General features: G+C 42.5%; 1 protein-coding gene across 1 annotated transcript in view; it reads right to left on the reverse strand.

Annotated features, from left to right (window-relative positions):
* The window catches only part of si:dkeyp-14d3.1 (transmembrane protein 132C), a 231,085-nt gene that overhangs the window by 208,011 nt on the left and 17,074 nt on the right, over nucleotides 1-6,000 (reverse strand). The window lies entirely within an intron of this gene.

The following is a 6,000-nucleotide window of genomic DNA, read 5'->3' on the forward strand; positions in this document are numbered from 1 at the left end:
ACACAGAGTGTTTCTTGGTAGTCTTAAACAAATGTACTTTGAAACAAAAGTATACACCTCACACACATGGTTATGGGCTTAACAGAAATAAGACACCTGTACCATGTCAGATACAGAGTTGAAATGTATTACATTTTGTGTGTGCATCACAATGTTACACTTTATATGAATCATAGAAGACTGAAATAGAACAAAACCGTTTGACATAGAAACACCGGAATTTCGGAATTCAATAAATAATTATGTTAATTAACTATGAAATTAGGAAAAATATTAATAACATTCTACCCATGAGGCCACTAAAGGGCAATTTGGTAATTTCACTGCAGGAAAGGGCTACATCAGGTTCCTCAGTTTGTGCTGAGAGAAGGTTTTCCTCAAATCTCTTTATAACAGCAAGATTTTTCAAGAGGGAGCAGGAGCTTGTGCAGTACGGTGGCTAAGTATTATTTTACACATACACAGGAACTCCTACCCTCCCTAAATATATTGGTTAACTTCCACCTGTCACGTTCTGACCTTTATTTCCTTTGTTTTGTATTTATTTAGTATGGTCAGGGCGTGAGTTGGGTGGGCAGTCTATGTTTGTTTTTCTATGTTTTGGGGTATTTCTATGTTTCGGGGTATTTCTATGTTTCGGCCTAGTATGGTTCTCAATCAGAGGCAGGTGTCATTAGTTGTCTCTGATTGAGAATCATACTTAGGTAGCCTGGGTTTCACTGTGTGTTTGTGGGTGATTGTTCCTGTCTCTGTGTTTGCACCAGATAGGACTGTTTAGGTTTTTGCACATTTATTGTTTTGTTAGTTATTTCATGTCTAGTTCCTTTATTAAAGAACATGAATAACCACCATGCTGCATTTTGGTCCGCTTCTCCTTCACCACAGGAAAATCCTTACACCACCAAGGTCAACCATATTACTGGATAATAAATTCCACTTCTACAACCTGACAACACTGCATTTCTATGAAGGGAACCAGACTGCAAAACCATGCATAGCTTTTTCAGCTAGACCTTTGTCCTGGCTTAATCTATATTTTCTTAAATACTGTCGTTTCTACATTTACTGAAAACAGAACCTTACTAACCTAATTGTGTATCTATGGAAATATTGCAATGTTTTGAAGAAATCCACAGATATGTATTCAATGTGAAAGCCATTATGAAATACACAAATGGCTTTGAATTCTTTATTTCATGACCCATTATTGAAAATGCGGTGGAATTGTCTATCTAAAGAGGAAGTGTGCATTCACCTCACTGTGGCCCTTTGTTTTTTTAAAGCCTTTGTTGCAGCTCCAGATGGACTGGCTCTAAATCTGTGGTTTAACCCAAAAGCTGTCAGAGTGAGAACTAACTCCATGGACAAGTAGCTCTATTTTTGTCCAAGAGAAGAAAGCCATTAAGGCAACAACAAGGGGAGAGGGAGTATTCTATTTCAGACTAGATCACAAAGAAAAGTGGTGTGCTGTCTTGCTTCTACAATGTCTCTTACTTAAAAATAAATATTTGTGGGAAGGGCAATGCTGAGCACATTTTGTTTTCAAAGCCATCCTGTTTGATTACCAAGATGGACGGCCAAGAAGACTGGTCTTGAGGAATGCTACCGGGACAGGGCAGTTATTTTACTCCCCCATTCCAGAGCCATGGTGCTTTTCATGGTAAAGCTAAAGATAAAAACAGAAAAAAATAAGAAAGAAATCAGTGTGAGATACTACTACACCGCAAATCATTTCACTACCATGAAAAGCCTGAGATAGTATTTTTTAAAACATATTTTTCTCCCCAATTTCGTGAAATCAAATTGGTAGTTACAGTCTTGTCCCATCGCTACACTTCCCTTACGGACTTGGGAGAGGCGAAGGTCGAGAGCCATGCGTCCTCCGAAACATGACCCTGCCAAGCCGCACTGCTTCTTGACACACTGCTTGCTTAACCAGGAAGCCAGCCGCACCAATATGTCGGAGGAAACACCATACAACTTGTGAGCGTGTCAGCATGCAGGTGCCCGGCCCGCTAGAGCACAATGGGACATCCCAGCTGGCCAAACCCTCCTCTAACCCGGACGACGCTGGGCCAATTGTGCGTCACCTCATGGGTCAAATCAAATCAAATCAAATTTATTTATATAGCCCTTCGTACATCAGCTGATATCTCAAAGTGCTGTACAGAAACCCAGCCTAAAACCCCAAACAGCAAACAATGCAGGTGTAAAAGCACGGTGGCTAGGAAAAACTCCCTAGATTACCGGTCGCGGTCGCGGCCAGCTGTGACTCAGCCTGGTATTGAAACCTGGATCTGTAGTGACGCCTCAAGCACTGCAGTGCCTTAGACCGCTGCGCAACTCAGGAGGCCCCTACCTCACAGTTTTAAGTCATTTTTTTGTACCATCAACATCTGAAAATACACACATTATGATACTGCCAATCAAATCCATGAGCTACACATAAACAGCAGAAAATGGTAAACTGTTAAAACATCTGTTTGTGATTTAAAAAGGGCTTTAAAATGACAGTTCCTTTTCATGTGTTCTTTCAAAAGACAACCCACCTCTTTTCATCTGCGCTCCTTTTATGCAGGGCCAGATAAGGTCTCTGTTCTTAACTCGGGGCCTTGGTATCAGTGGCTGCTGTGGGGCTGAGAGAGAGAGCGGGAACGACAGCGAGACCGAGTGAGCAAGAGTACAGTATCCAACTCTGCCTCGATATGGGTTAGTTACTGTCTCTCTCATCACCACAGCCTACTATAGCACTGTAGAGAGAGATCACTGGACTGTAGAAAGGTTAGTCGAGCCATAGCTACAGAAAATACCTGTACTGTAACCTCCTGTTACACTTTCTTCAACATAAAAGAATAGCTGATATATACTTACTAACTTTTCTTATTTTCGGGAGCTGATGAAGGCTAGCAATTCTGGATATGTTATCTAGTGATCAGTGTAATAGGGCAGCACAACGTATCACAGTTTCGTTCTTGGAGTATTGGAACTTATTCTTCTTGTACACAGCAGAGGATCTATGATTTTGTTCATAGCGTCTCAGTGTTTTTCCCTGAGGTGTTCGTTCTCCTAGCGTTTACTGTGCAATACCAAAGTAGTGAGAGCAGGATATACCGTGGTATGACGCCACTTTCACTTGCGGAACCACTATCTCCATTCACAGGGGGCCACTGGCTGGCTGCAGAGTTAGACTGCACACTGCCGGTTCTCACTCCCTGTCATACCACATTTTATTTCCAGCCAAAGGTCACCACCTTGACATGCGTGTCAGGGCCTGCATATCGCTCTGCTCTTAAGACACTGGGTCCCAACTCTGTGACGAGCAGATTATGTATACTTTTCTCATTCACAGAGCAACACCTGGCCTTTTCTGCACAGGACAATGCTTTATTCATCACATTAGAAGCTGCCAGATTAGAGTCTGTATTTTATAATTCAAGTTTTCTCCTATCTACATCTTCTTTTCTATTCAATTGTTTCTTCTCTTATGCGGAAAGAGTCATAAATACTGCATACTGTAGCTAGCTGCTGCAATGAATTGGTCAGCGCTCTGTCTGTCTATTGGTATTGAATGAGTTTGTGGTTTGTGAGTCATGAAAGGCCTGTGAAAGTAATTCACACTTGAGTAACTTTAGAGGGAGAAGGTAAACTGGAGGGAGATGGATATCTGCAAAAGAGACAAGTGGTTCTCTACACACAGATAAGCTTGGAGACGCATCCTATGGAGCCCTCTGTATCAAACACAACTCACACTCAGGCCAGACAAAATCAAACGCACCATGCACATCCAGGATGGGCAGATCAAATCAAGCACACCATGCACATCCAGGATGGGCAGACAAAACCAAGCACGCCATACATAGCCAGGATGGGCAGACCAAACCAAGCACACCATGCATAGCCAAGGATGGGCAGACCAAACCAAGCACACCATGCATAGCCAAGGATGGGCAGACCAAACCAAGCACACCATGCATAGCCAAGGATGGGCAGACCAAACCAAGCACACCATACACAGCCAAGGATGGGCAGACCAAACCAAGCACACCATACACAGCCAAGGATGGGCAGACCAAACCAAGCACACCATACACATCCAGGATGGGCAGACCAAACCAAGCACACCATGCATAGCCAAGGATGGGCAGACCAAACCAAGCACACCATGCATAGCCAAGGGAGGCTATATCTTGTAATTCAATTTGACTGATTCTTACTGATAATTGGAGACGAAGACACAGCTCTGACACCAATCTGAACATTAGTATAGGATTAGATAGGCTAATCCACTTTCACAAAATATCATTGCATTCACAAATCTAAATAGTTTTTTAGTTTGTTTTTAGACAAATAGCCTAGACCTCTTTTACTTCAAATCTCTAATGCTCTTGGTTTGGTGTAAAATTAACATACACTTTAAACATCAACATCTATCATCATGGCAGAGCAGGGGACGTTGCTATTATTGTTTCAAGTGTTTACTTGTTTGTTTATTTGTTATTTGTCTGACATTGTAACTGAAGGATTAGTAACCGTAGCAGCACAACACCACTCTGACCAAGGCCTCTGTCTCTGTCTGTGGATCACTGCCACTGGTGAGTGATGATGGTAAACTTTTGTTTCTGAAGTGTTTTGAGGGAATTCCTGTAGAGCTTTTTGCTGGGTTGTGAGGATTTTAGGGCTGTAACGGTACACATATAGCAGCTGCTAACACCTCAAATATGTTGACACAATTACGCGGACATCACCTCAGTATACCGGAGCAAGACGGACACGCAAAGAAACAACAACACGACAGCGCCTCCCCTCTGCATTCAAGCAGCACTTGGCCGGATCAAAGACATTACAAGAGCAATAGGCAGGCTATGTTTATATATTTTTTTACAGTCTTTGGTTTATAGCCCCGGATATGTGCCTTTTCTCAGTGGTTGAGAATAAGGGGTTTCAGCACCTCATGAAAGTGCTCGAGCCACGATACTAACTTCCATTTTGCACCCATTTCAGCAAAGAGGTAGTACCTGCTCTACGTAAGCAAACCAAAGCCTAAGTTTTCAATGAATTGTGCTTAACAGCTTAACAGTGACAGCCACAATTTCCCCAGGAAGATGTACCGTGCTACAGACAAGTCCCCTTTATGAGAGTCACAAGTGCACATCTGGAATTGAACGAGGCAGTGTCATGGTGCATTAGTAATAAAGTGGGAAGAGGGAATGTACCACATACGACTGAGAAAAGTTTGCCTGAAAGGCCCTCAAAATGGTAATTACTAGTGGGAAACTCGCCTATCCTGTGCACCCACATCTCACACATTTTTTATTTTTTATTTTTTATTTTTATTTCACCTTTATTTAACCAGGTAGGCTAGTTGAGAACAAGTTCTCATTTGCAACTGCGACCTGGCCAAGATAAAGCATAGCAGTGTGAACAGACAACACAGAGTTACACATGGAGTAAACAATTAGCAAGTCAATAACACAGTAGAAAAAAATGGGCAGTCTATATACAATGTGTGCAAAAGGCATGAGGAGGTAGGCGAATAATACAATTTTGCAGATTAACACTGGAGTGATAAATGATCAGATGGGCATGTACAGGTAGAGATATTGGTGTGCAAAAGACCAGAAAAGTAAATAAATAAAAACAGTATAAAAACAGTATGGGAATGAGGTAGGTGAAAAAGGGTGAGCTATTTACCTATAGACTATGTACAGCTGCAGCGATCGGTTAGCTGCTCGGATAGCTGATGTTTGAAGTTGGTGAGGGAGATAAAAGTCTCCAACTTCAGCGATTTTTGCAATTGCTCCAGTCACAGGCAGCAGAGTACTGGAACGAAAGGCGGCCAAATGAGGTGTTGGCTTTAGGGATGATCAGTGAGATACACCTGCTGGAGCGCGTGCTACGGATGGGTGTTGCCATCGTGACCAGTGAACTGAGATAAGGCGGAGCTTTACCTAGCATGGACTTGTAGATGACCTGGAGCCAGTGGGTCTGGCAACGAATATG

This window comes from Oncorhynchus keta, chromosome 25, assembly GCF_023373465.1.
Source record: "Oncorhynchus keta strain PuntledgeMale-10-30-2019 chromosome 25, Oket_V2, whole genome shotgun sequence".
In the NCBI taxonomy this organism is placed as follows: Eukaryota; Metazoa; Chordata; class Actinopteri; order Salmoniformes; family Salmonidae; genus Oncorhynchus; species Oncorhynchus keta.